Here is a 13,760-nt window from a genome sequence, read left to right as displayed (position 1 = left end):
AACTGATGACATATTCAGAATCAGCACCCCAAAAATACCCTAAATTCGATGAAATATCTTTGGCACCAAAAATGCTGTTGACCAGTGTTATAGCTGTGATGCCTTCCAGGGTATAGTTGAGGATTTGGGCCATAACACTTGTATGACCCGTGCTGCAACCCGACCTAAGAGAATTACACTGAATCCTGTCCAGACAAGATCACATGCAGTGATATAAGAAGCTGACACAGGATTGTGGTTGGTGGATACTGGAGACATTAACTTTTGGGAGTAGGCTGACAGTAATCCTTTTGGGAAGGAGCTGTAGACCAGCATGTCATGTCGCCCCCACCACCAGAGAACCAACCACATCAGGTAGGGTAAGACAGATACAGGAGTATTATCCCTGGAGGCCCTCTGACTAGCTATGCAAAAACAATTGGCTGACCCTGAGAACCAACCTTTCTCATTTTACAAACAAATAAAGACAATATGATGGACGTATAAGTACACCTGGGCAGGCCTAGGTAGTTAGTGAAAGCAATCCCGACTGGCACCTTCCTCAATCAAGAAGTAGACCCACCAGAGTACGATGGTACTGATCCAGGGGAGATCCCTAAGTATGTCCCCCTCAAGAGAGTAAACAAAACCCCTCATTCTCAGATGATGTTAAGAGATTCAGTTTAGGGACAGTGGGAGAACTCCATGTGAGGTTAGTGAAGGGTTCAGCTGCCTGGAGGCCTCTCGCTAGGGGAGAGTTTCTGAGGTGTCTGGATGAAGAAATCCACCTCCCCTTTCCCATCACATGGACAGTCTCGAAGGATCTTTCTTTAGGGAAAAAAAAATTAGTATTTAGGGGGGATTGTCAAGGTGAAAATATATATATATCTTTATACCTTTTTGTACTGCTATACTCATACTGTGAAACAATAAGTTTTTCCTATGCTTGCAGATATAACTGTATTTAAAATGGCTGCCAGTATTCACCTTTATCTTTGTCATGTATGTAATACTAAAACTTGTTTTTTGGTGTATTTCTGTGTGTATTAGGAAATTCTGTACTAGGATAATTAATGATGAAACCAAAAGCGTTGTCACCCCTGCTCTTCTCCACACCGATTTCACAAAGTTACCTGATGAAGATGTTGAAGCCAAGCGCATGGCTATCTTCAAAAGATCCCCACTACTGTTATCAATAATTGTTATTCGTAAATTCTAGTATACAGGAGGGACGGGTACGCCGCAACAGCCATGGCTGGTAACATGGCACCAGCTATGTGAAGACCAGTACCCCTCGAGCTTAGGGCTTGGGATAGTATCTCTGATGCTGGACATTAATTAACAAAATTTATCTAGGGGGGAATGTGAAGGAAGAAATTAAGAAAGGTTCTCCATTTTGTGCTTTTCGACTCCATTTTGTTGTTTTGATATAAATTTTGTTAGTAGGCTAAAGGTTACAGCTGTTATGAGATTTTGATGAGACCTTGATTGTTGCAACGTCGGTAGAACATGAGACTGAGGGTGTATTGTTCTACAAAACTTTGACGCACAGATTGTTCCTGCATTCTTATAGGCTACGAACCGTGAGCGTGTTCTTATGCTGATTGGTTGAAGTGTAATTTCTATGACTATGATAAAGTCATGCAGAATAAACGGGGGCGAGAGATCAGCTTGATCCCCCCAAACAGAGACACACGTCTCCGTCTGGTCATTTTCAGTTGCCGGCAACACCTTATATATTAATTTGGAAATCACTGGGTTAACCGTGAAGGATCACTTTAAATCCTCCCTCAACAGGTGCACAGTGGTGGATTATAATTTATATTTGGAATGGTCAGTTAATAATAATAATTATAATAATTTTATTTCTATAGTGCCAACACTTTACATTTTAGAGGGGACTTGTACAGACAATGGACATTAAGCATAACAGTAAACACATAGATCAACAGATACCAAAAGGAATGAGGGCCCTGCTCGCAAGCTTACAATCTATGAGGTTGCATAATAACCAATTATATATTGTTTGTGGGTGCACCTCTGTATTCAGATGTCTAGTGTACACCATGTTCCAAATTATTATGCAAATTGGATTTAAGTGTCATAAAGATTTAATTGTTTGGTTTTTGAAATAAACTCGTGGATGGTATTGTGTCTCAGGGCTCAATGGATCACTGAAATCAATCTTAAATACATGTGATCATTAGTTTTCCAGGTGATTCTAATTAAAGAAAAACTACTTAAAAATGATGTTCCACATTATAAAGCAGACCACAGGTTTCAAGCAAAATGGGAAATAAAAAGCATCTCTCTGCTGCTGAAAAGCATTAAATAGTGCAATGCCTTGGTCAAAGTATGAAAACATTAGATATTTCACGAAAACTTAAGAGTGATCATCATACTGTGAAGAGATTTGTGACTGAAACAGAGCACAGACAGAGTTCATGCAGATAAAGGCATAATGAGGAAGGTTTCTGCCAGACAAATTCATTGGATAAAGAGAGCAGCTGCCAAAATACCATTACAAAGCAGCAAACAGTTATTTGAAGCTGTTGGTGCCTCTGGAGTCCCTCGAACCTCAAGGTGTAGGATCCTTCAAAGGCTTGCTGTGGTGCATAACCCTACTATTCGGCCACCCCTAAACAGTGTTCACAAGCAGAAATGGTTGCAGTGGGCCCAGACACACATGAAGACTGATTTCCAAACAGTCTTGTTTACTGATGAGTGTCGAGCAACCCTGGGTGGTCCAGATGGATGGAGTAGTGGATGGTTGGTGGATGGCCACCATGTCCCAACAAGGCTGCAATGTCAGCAAGGAGATGGAGGAGTAATGTTTTGGGCTGGAATCATGGGGAAACAGCTGGAAGGGCCCTTTAAGGTACCTGAAGGTGTGAAAATGACCTCGGCAAAGTATATAGAGTTTCTGACTGACAACTTTCTTCCATGGTATAAAAATCAGAATTGTGCCTTCTGGAGCAAAATCATCTTCATGCTGACAATGCCCCATCTCATGCTGCAAAGAATATCTCTGAGTCATTGGCTGCTATGGGCATAAAAGGAGATAAACTCATGGTATTGCCACCATCTTTCCCTGACCTCAACCCTATAGAGAACCTTTGGAGTATCGTCAAGCAAAAGATCTATGAGGGTGGGAGGCAGTTCACATCAAAACAGCAGCTCTGGGAGGCGATTCTGACTTCATGCAAAGAAATACAAGCAGAAACTCTCCAAATACTACAAGTTCAATGGAAGCGAGAATTATGAAGGTGATAACAAAGAAGGGTTCCTATGGTAACATGTGACTTTGCCTGTTAGGATGTTTTGGAGTTAAATAGCTTTTTTTGTTCAGTGAATGTGACCTCCTAATGCTGCAAATTCCACAAATGAGCATTTTCAGTTCTTTAAAACAGATCAAATGTTTAGAAATTCTACTGTGCCTAATAATTTGGAACAGTGCATTTTGAGTTTTTATTCATTTTGGAGATTATACTGTTATCATTAGGAGGTTTCTCCAATAAAATTCGATGTATACTCTAACGGGTGATGACTTTTATTAGACTGACTGTCATTTGCACCGACCATTTAGGAAAATCCGAGAAAAATATAATTTGCATAATAATTTGGAACATGGTGTAGAAGAAAGGGAAAAAGTGGGGAATGTGGTCTGGAAGCCGTGCTCTAGGTAACTGTGTTATTTTATGCAGAGACGAGTCCTGGCTGGAAGAAGTGAGGGCAGTCTGTGCTGGATGAAAATGAAAAGCAAAGATGAAGGACTTCAGCTAGAGACGTCACTAGTAAGTCAGTGTATTAGCTGTACACTGACACTATACACTGTATACTATATACAAAGCTCCTTTGTATAATGTCACTGGCAGTGGTGATCACTGTATTACCTGTACACTGACACCTTATACAGATCTCCTGTGTATAATGTCACCAGTGATCACTGTAGTATCTTTACACTGACCGTAAATAGAGCTTCTGTATACAATGGCACTTAGTGTTGTGCTTTTTTAAAATTAATGATCAGTATTGTAGTATACAAGCAGTAAAAGTTGTACACTCCCTGACAGAAGTAATGTCGCTTATCCATGTTATGTAAATAAAAGCTTATAACCTGATGTTAAATTCATCAATTGGTTGTATAAATTATTCTTTTGAAAGCTGAAACCTTCCAAAATGTGGTTTAGGTTAAGAAAATAAATTGACATCAATGCAGAAATATTGATCAGTTAATGGACACAGAATGGTCAGATTTTAGCAAGACAAAAGTTTTGTCGCCTGGTCATATAATGCATCCAATCCTAGTTTACATCCTCTCCTGTGCTCAGTAAATGATCGGTTATTTAGTGAGCGTGTATAAAAAGAAACCCGGCACCCCAGACTTTCACTTGAACTGCAACTTGAGCTCTTGACAACATGCCAAGAATCCACCCTGCGACCAAAGCCTGGATTATCAAGAGGCTAAAGATCCACTGCAGAGGTGGCGGGCACCTTTAATGTGTCTCAGCGTCAAGTACAAAGAATTAAAAAAAAGATTTGAAGAGACTGGAGATGTGTTTGACTAGCCCAGGTCCGGCAGACCCCCGCAAGACAACTGCTCAGGAGGAATGTTTGTTGGTTAGAAAATCCAAAGCAAGCCCCTCTTCCACAGCAGCAAAGCTCCAACAGGTCTGGTCACCTCAAGTCCCTGTGTCAACTAGTAAAATTAAATTCAACGCACGTGACACGCCGATTGTTAGCAAGGCGCCGGAGCGCCACTTGTCATAACAGACACTGTAGGTCCACACTACTGGACAGGATCTTCCATAGGCGGACATTTAGATTACAATAGAGCTTATATTGCACCGCTGGGACTTTCCGCCTTCTCTGTATATCACTATCTTAGCTGGAACAAGCGATTATGTGACAAAGGCTCTGGTTAAGCCGAAACGTATATAAAAAATCACAGATGCTGTAATATTCTGTTATGCTCCCAGTTTATGTATAATAAATTTATACCAGACTTTGCATAAGAAACCTAGAGAGAGTGCAGTGAATTTAACTTTTACTGTTATTCTGGGCCATTGGTCCGTTACACCAGCACTTCGCCATATTAAGGCTGAGTGCACACCTAAACCTTTACCTGTGTCAACTAGAACAGTTTGTAGGATTCTGTCTCAAAATGGCCTCCATGGTCGAATCAGTGCCCAGAAGCCAGCACTAAACAAAAGGCAAATAAAAAACCGTGTGGCATTTGCAAACTCCCACAGCCTGCTAAATAGATGGACACTGGAAAAGTGGCAGAAGATGGATTTCTCTGCAGTAGAATTACACCACAGCTGCCACAAACACTGCAGGAGACCTACTGGAGCCCATATGGATCCAAAATACACCCAGAAGACAGTTAAATTTGGTGGTTGAAAGATCATGGTCTGGGGTTACATTCAGTATGGGGGTGTGCGAAACATTTGCAAGGTGGAAGGCAATATCAATAGCCTAAAATATCAAGAAGTATTAGCTACCGCTTATATTCCAAATCATAAAAGAGGTCAAATTCTGCAGCAGGATGGTGCTCAATCTCATACATCCATCTCTACAACAAAGTTCCTCCAGGCAAAAAAGATCAAGGTGCTCAAGGACTGGCCAGCCCAGTCACCAGACATGAACATCATTGAGCATGTTTGGGGAAGGATGAAAGAGGAAGCTTGGAAGACAAAACCAAAGAATCTAGACGAGCACCACAACTTCATTCACCAATGTTATGCAACATATATTTGTATTTTAAGTTAATTATTTGTCTGTGGGCAACAAAAATTTTGTCTTGCCAAAATCTGACCATTCTGTGTCCATTAACTGATCAATATTTCTGCTTTGATAACAATTTATTTTCTTAACCTAAATCACATTTTGGAGGGTTCCAGCTTTCAAAAGAATAACTTATACAACCAATGGAAGAATTTAACATCAGGTTATAAGCTTTTATTTACATAACATGGATAAGCGACATAACTTCTGTCAGGGAGTGTATGGTGGCATCATTGGTCTTTGTATAGAATGTAGTTTCATGTAGAGGTAATGGTGATATTATAATATTATGTATTCTGTTGTGAACTGTGTTTCTGGGCTCCCTCTGGTGGTCACTAACGGTATTGTGTTAGGTATGTCTTGTTGCAGGCCTGAGCTCCAGCTGGGTCGTTAAGCAGCGGGTGTTTCCTATTTGAGTCTCCTCTGGACTCAGTCTCTTGCCTGGCATCGTTGTATCCAGACCTATTTGGTCTCCTCCGGATTCCTTTCAGTCTGCCTCATGCAAGAAAAGCTAAGTCTGTTTTGTACAATTTGGATCGTTTGCATTATTCAGTGTTTTTGTCCAGCTTGCTTTACATTTGATTTTTGACTCGCTGGAAGCTCTAGGGGGCTGATATTCTCCCTCCACACCGTCAGTCGATGTGGGGGTTCTTGAATGTTCAGCGTGGATGTTTTGTAGGGTTTTCTGCTAACCGCATAGTCCACTATCTATTTTCTGCTATCTAGACTATTGGGCCTCACTTTGCTGAATCTAGTTCATCTCTACGTTTGTGTTTTCCTCTTGCCTCACCGTTATTATTTGTTGGGGGCTTTCTATATCTTTGGGGTTCAATTTCTCTGGAGGCAAGCGAGGTCTTATTTTTTCCCTTTAGGGGTAGTCAGTTCTCCGGCTGGCTCGAGACGTCTAGAACCAATGTAGGCACGTTCACCGGCTACTTTTAGTTGTTTGTGTCAGGATCAGGTATGCGGTTAGCCCAGTTTCCACCTCCCTAGAGCAGTATTTCTATTTTTGCTATCTTGCCGGAATATCAGAGATCCTCTGCCATTGGGATCATAACAGAATGCCAGGCCAAAAGAAAATGTTTAATGCATCGCAGAAGCGGGATTAAAAAGAAGCTTTGAGGGTTTTTTTGTTTTGTTTTGTTGTTTTTTTTTTTGTTTTTTTTTGCTGCAGTTTGCCTAGCTTCTTCCATCCCCTTTTTCTCTGAGTGGCTGAAACTCTGCTGCAGATATGAATGTCCAGACTCTGACTTCTAGTGTGGATCAGCTTGCTGCTAGGGTGCAAAGTATTCAGGATTTTGTTATCCATAGCCCTATGTCTGAACCAAAAATACCTATTCCTGAGCCGTTTTTTGGAGATAGATCTAAATTCCTGAATTTTAGGAATAATTGTAAATTGTTTCTGTCTCTGAGGCCTCGTTCCTCTGGTGATTCCGCTCAGCAAGTTAAGATTGTTATTTCCTTCTTGCGCGGCGACCCTCAGGATTGGGCCTTCTCTCTGGCGCCAGGAGATCCTGCATTGGTGAATGTTGATGCGTTTTTTCTGGCACTTGGTTTGCTTTATGAGGAGCCTAATCTTGAAAATCAGGCTGAAAAAATGTTGCTGGTTATCTCGCAGGGTCAGGACGAAGCTGAGGTATATTGCCAAAAATTTCGGAAATGGTCCGTGCTTACTCAATGGAATGAGTGTGCACTGGCCGCAAATTTCAGAAATGGTCTTTCTGAAGCCATTAAAGATGTGATGGTGGGGTTTCCTATCCCTACAGGTCTAAATGATTCAATGGCTCTAGCCATTCAAATTGATCGACGTTTGCGGGAGCGCAAATCTGATAATCCTTTGGCGGTGCTGTCTGAACGGTCACCTGATTCTATGCAATGTGACAGAATTCTGACCAGAGCCGAGCGACAAAATCATAGACGTCAAAATGGGTTGTGTTTCTACTGTGGTGATTCGACACATGTTATCTCAGCATGCTCTAAACGTTTAAAGGAAAAAGTTTATCCTGTCGCCATTGGTACTTTTCAGCCTAAGTTTATTTTGTCTGTGACTTTAATTTGTTCATTATCTTCTTACTCAGTTATGGCTTTTGTGGATTCTGGTGCTGCTTTAAGTCTGATGGATTTGTCGTTTGCCAAGCACTGCGGTTTTGTCCTGGAGCCTTTGGAAAATCCTATTCCTCTTAGAGGAATTAATTCTACGCCATTGGCAGAGAATAACCCTCAGTATTGGACGCAGGTGACCATGTGCATGACTCCTGTACATCAGGAGGTGATTCGTTTTTTGGTACTGCATAAAATGCATGATGTTGTCGTTTTGGGTCTGCCATGGTTACAGGCCCATAATCCAGTTTTAGATTGGAAAGCTATGACTGTGTCTAGTTGGGGGTGTCAGGGGATTCATGGCGATTCTCCATTGGTGTCTATTGCTTCTTCTACTCCTTCTGAGATCCCTGAGTTTTTGTCAGACTTTCAGGATGTATTTAATGAGGCCAGGTCCAGTGCCCTTCCTCCTCATAGGGACTGTGATTGTGCTATAGATTTGATTCCTGGTAGTAAGTTTCCTAAGGGACGACTCTTTAATTTATCTGTGCCAGAGCATGCCGCGATGCGGAGTTATATAAAGGAGTCTTTGGAGAAGGGACATATTCGCCCATCCTCGTCCCCTCTTGGTGCAGGATTCTTTTTTGTGGGCAAGAAAGACGGGTCTCTGAGACCTTGTATTGATTATCGTCTTCTGAATAAGATCACTGTTAAATTTCAGTATCCTTTGCCATTGTTGTCTGATTTGTTTGCTCGGATTAAGGGATCCAGTTGGTTCACCAAGATAGATCTTCGTGGTGCGTATAACCTTGTGCGCATAAAGCAGGGAGATGAATGGAAAACGGCATTTAATACGCCTGAGGGTCATTTTGAGTACATGGTGATGCCTTTCGGATTATCTAATGCTCCTTCTGTGTTTCAGTCCTTCATGCATGACATCTTCCGGAAATATCTGGATAAATTTATGATTGTTTATCTGGATGATATTTTGTTTTTTTCTGATGATTGGGAGTCCCATGTGAACCAGGTCAGGATGGTGTTTCAGGTTTTGCGGGAGAATGCTCTATTTGTGAAGGGCTCAAAATGTATCTTTGGGGTACAGAAGGTTTCTTTTTTGGGTTTTATTTTTTCCCCTTCTACTGTGGAGATGGACCCAGTTAAGGTCCGTGCCATTCATGACTGGACTCAGCCCACGTCTGTTAAGAGCCTGCAGAAGTTCTTGGGCTTTGCTAATTTTTACCGTCGTTTTATCGCTAATTTCTCCAGCGTGGTTAAACCTTTGACGGATAAGACCAAGAAGGGTTCTGATGTTGCGAATTGGTCTCCTGCGGCCGTGGAGGCCTTTCGGGAGCTGAAGCGTCGGTTTACTTCAGCGCCAGTCTTATGCCAGCCGGATGTCTCTCTTCCCTTCCAGGTTGAAGTTGATGCTTCTGAAATTGGTGCAGGGGCTGTTTTGTCGCAAAAAAGTTCTGATGGCTCCGTGATGAAGCCATGCGCCTTCTTTTCAAGAAAATTTTCGCCTGCTGAGCGGAACTATGATGTTGGTAATCGGGAGTTGTTGGCCATGAAGTGGGCATTTGAGGAGTGGCGACATTGGCTCGAGGGAGCTAGACATCGTGTGGTGGTCTTGACTGATCATAAAAATCTGATTTACCTCGAGTCTGCCAAGCGCCTGAATCCTAGACAGGCCCGTTGGTCGTTGTTTTTCTCCCGTTTTGACTTTGTGGTCTCGTACCTGCCTGGTTCGAAGAACGTGAAGGCTGATGCACTTTCTAGGAGTTTTGTGCCTGATTCTCCGGGAGTCTCTGAGCCGGCTGGTATTCTCAGAGAGGGAGTAATTTTGTCTGCCATTTCCCCAGATTTGCGACGAGGGCTGCAAAAATTTCAGGCTGATAGGCCTGATCGTTGTCCACCAGAGAGATTGTTTGTCCCTGATGGATGGACCAACAGAGTTATTTCTGAGGTTCATTCTTCGGTGTTGGCGGGACATCCTGGGATTTTCGGTACCAGAGATTTGGTGGCCAGGTCCTTTTGGTGGCCTTCCTTGTCGCGGGATGTGCGTTCTTTTGTGCAGTCCTGTGGGATTTGTGCTCGGGCTAAGCCTTGCTGTTCTCGTGCCAGCGGGTTGCTTTTGCCCTTGCCTATCCCGAAGAGGCCTTGGACGCACATTTCCATGGATTTCATTTCGGATCTTCCGGTGTCTCGGAAGATGTCTGTCATCTGGGTGGTGTGTGATCGTTTTTCTAAAATGGTCCATTTGGTGCCCTTGCCTAAGTTGCCTTCTTCCTCTGATTTGGTTCCTTTGTTCTTTCAGAATGTGGTTCGTTTGCATGGCATCCCTGAGAATATTGTATCTGACAGAGGATCCCAGTTTGTGTCCAGATTCTGGCGATCCTTTTGTGCTAAGATGGGTATTGATTTGTCTTTTTCGTCGGCTTTTCATCCTCAGACTAATGGCCAGACCGAGCGAACTAATCAGACGTTAGAGACTTATTTGAGATGTTTTGTTTCTGCTGATCAGGACAACTGGGTTACCTTTTTGCCACTGGCCGAGTTTGCCCTTAATAATCGGGCTAGTTCTGCCACCTTGGTTTCACCCTTTTTCTGCAACTCTGGTTTTCATCCTCGTTTCTCCTCGGGTCAGGTTGAACCTTCTGACTGTCCTGGGGTTGATTCTGTGGTGGATAGGTTGCAGCGGATTTGGAACCATGTGGTGGACAATTTGAAATTGTCACAAGACAAGGCCCAGCGGTTTGCCAACCGCCGCCGCGGTGTGGGTCCCCGACTTCGTGTTGGGGATTTGGTTTGGTTGTCTTCTCGGCATGTTCCTTTGAAAGTCTCCTCTCCTAAGTTCAAGCCTCGCTTTATCGGTCCTTATAAGATTTTGGAAATCCTTAACCCGGTGTCTTTTCGCTTGGACCTTCCAGCGTCTTTTGCTATTCATAATGTGTTCCATAGGTCCTTGTTGCGGCGGTACGTGGTCCTATGGTTCCTGCTGTTGAGCCTCCTGCCCCGGTTTTGGTTGAGGGCGAGTTGGAGTACGTGGTGGAGAGGATCCTGGATTCTCGTATCTCTAGACGGAAACTCCAGTATTTAGTTAAGTGGAAAGGCTATGGTCAGGAGGATAATTCCTGGGTTGTCGCCTCTGATGTTCATGTGGCTGATTTGGTTCATGCCTTTCACGCTGCTCATCCTGATCGCCCTGGGGGTCTTGGTGAGGGTTCGGTGACCCCTCCTCAAGGGGGGGGTACTGTTGTGAACTGTGTTTCTGGGCTCCCTCTGGTGGTCACTAACGGTATTGTGTTAGGTATGTCTTGTTGCAGGCCTGAGCTCCAGCTGGGTCGTTAAGCAGCGGGTGTTTCCTATTTGAGTCTCCTCTGGACTCAGTCTCTTGCCTGGCATCGTTGTATCCAGACCTATTTGGTCTCCTCCGGATTCCTTTCAGTCTGCCTCATGCAAGAAAAGCTAAGTCTGTTTTGTACAATTTGGATCGTTTGCATTATTCAGTGTTTTTGTCCAGCTTGCTTTACATTTGATTTTTGACTCGCTGGAAGCTCTAGGGGGCTGATATTCTCCCTCCACACCGTCAGTCGATGTGGGGGTTCTTGAATGTTCAGCGTGGATGTTTTGTAGGGTTTTCTGCTAACCGCATAGTCCACTATCTATTTTCTGCTATCTAGACTATTGGGCCTCACTTTGCTGAATCTAGTTCATCTCTACGTTTGTGTTTTCCTCTTGCCTCACCGTTATTATTTGTTGGGGGCTTTCTATATCTTTGGGGTTCAATTTCTCTGGAGGCAAGCGAGGTCTTATTTTTTCCCTTTAGGGGTAGTCAGTTCTCCGGCTGGCTCGAGATGTCTAGAACCAACGTAGGCACGTTCACCGGCTACTTTTAGTTGTTTGTGTCAGGATCAGGTATGCGGTTAGCCCAGTTTCCACCTCCCTAGAGCAGTATTTCTATTTTTGCTATCTTGCCGGAATATCAGAGATCCTCTGCCATTGGGATCATAACAGTATTCTCTGTGTAGTGGTGACAGTAGTAGGCACTGTGTAGCCGTATTGTATTTGTATGTATGTTTGTAAGTAAGCTTCGTTATGGCACCATATCTAAGCAGTAAGCTTGGTTCTGGTACTCTATCAATGTAGTAATCTAGATTATGGTACTGTATGTATGTCATAATCTCAGTTCTGCTCCAGTTTCTATGTAGCAGACTTGGTTCCATGTAGTAGACTTATTAAGCTCGGTTCTGCTCCCTTATCTCTGTAGTAAGCTCGGTTCTGCTCCCATATCTCTGCAGTAAGCTCGGTTCTGCTCCCATATCTCTGTAGTAAGCTCGGTTCTGCACCCTTATCTCTCTAGTAAGCTCGGTTCTGCGCCCTTATCTCTGTAGTATGCTAGGTTCTGCTCCCATATCTCTGTAGTAAGGTCGATTCTGTTCCCCTATCTCTGCAGTAAGCTCGGTTCTGCTCCCATTTCTCTGCACTAAGCTCTGTTCTGCTCCCATATCTGTAGTAAGCTTGGTCCTGCTCCCATATCTTTGCAGTAAGCTCGGTTCTGCGTCCATATCTCTGTAGTAAGCTCGGTTCTGTTCCCATATCTCTGTAGTAAGCTCGTTTCTGCTTCCTTATCTCTGTAGTAAGCTTGTTTCTGCTCCCATATCTCTGTAGTAAGCTCGGTTCTGTTCCCCTATCTCTGTAGAAAGCTTGGTTCTGCTCCCTTATCTCTGTAGTAAGCTCGTTTCTGCTGCCGTATCTCTGTAGTAAGCCCCGTTCTGCTCCCATATCTCTGCAGTAAGCTTGGTTCTGCTCCCATATCCTTGCTGTTAGCTCGGTTCTGCTCCCATATCTCTGTAGTAAGCTCGGTTCTGCTCCCATATCTTTGCAGTAAGCTCGGTTCGGCTCCCATATCTCTGAATCTAGTAAGTTCGGTTCTGCTCCCATATCTCTATAATAAGCTCTGCTCCCATATCTCTGTAGTAAGCTTTGTTCTGCTCACATATCTCTGTAGTAAGCTCCGTTCTGTTCCCATATCTCTGGAGTAAGCTCGATTCTGCTCCCATATCTATGCAGCAAGCTCCGTTCAGTTCCCATATCTGTGTACCAGCCTGTTTTTAAAGCCTGTTATCTCTGCTACTTTAATGCAGTGGCCAGATATAAGCAGGGAAAAGGAGGGCCACTGCAACTCGAGGGCCACTGCCTTGTGATTGCCCCCCAGGCTGAAAATTGCCAGCCAGCCCCTGGATGTATGGGGCCTGCGGAGCCGTGCAGGGCTGTGTGTGTGTCTGAGTGCGGGGGTCTGCGGGGCTGTGTGTGTGTCTGTGTGCAGGGGTCTGCGGAGGGTGTGTCTGTGTGTGTGTGCGTGTGTGTGCAGGGCTGTATGTAGGCAGGCATCGTCTGATGGGACTACTAGTCCCATCAGGCTATGCCTGCTACAGTGACAGCTAGCCGGATGATGGGACAGCAGTAGTCCCATCATCCGGCTACTGTGTTCAAGTGTAAAAAAAACAAACACATACACGTATACAGTACAGACAGTACATACAACATACAGTACACACTCACCAATCACCTAGCCCCGAAGCCCTCGATCACCTGTAAGAAATATAAAAGTAATAAACCAAAAGTATACTCCCTGATCCACAGTAATACATGTAATAACGAGTGTCCCATGATGATCTCCCGTGGAGAGCTGTCACATCAGCAGATGCGACCGCTCTCCAGGGGAACCGGCAATACAATGATGGAAAGTGTCCTTCCGCACTGTATCCCTCCGCCTCTGTGAGTACAGTGTAGTTCATACTGTCACTTGCGGCACAGCTGCGTGGGAAAATTCTCATGCAGCAGTGCCGTAACGTGAGAGCAATGAACTCATTGAACCCTCAGTGATAACACTTCAGGAGTCATTGTCTCCTGTCAGTCTGTCACTGGAGGCCCATAGAGCTGTCACATCTCCT

The sequence above is a fragment of the Ranitomeya variabilis genome, chromosome 3 (assembly GCF_051348905.1).
Source record: "Ranitomeya variabilis isolate aRanVar5 chromosome 3, aRanVar5.hap1, whole genome shotgun sequence".
In the NCBI taxonomy this organism is placed as follows: Eukaryota; Metazoa; Chordata; class Amphibia; order Anura; family Dendrobatidae; genus Ranitomeya; species Ranitomeya variabilis.
Note: the sequence above shows the minus strand (reverse complement) of the source record.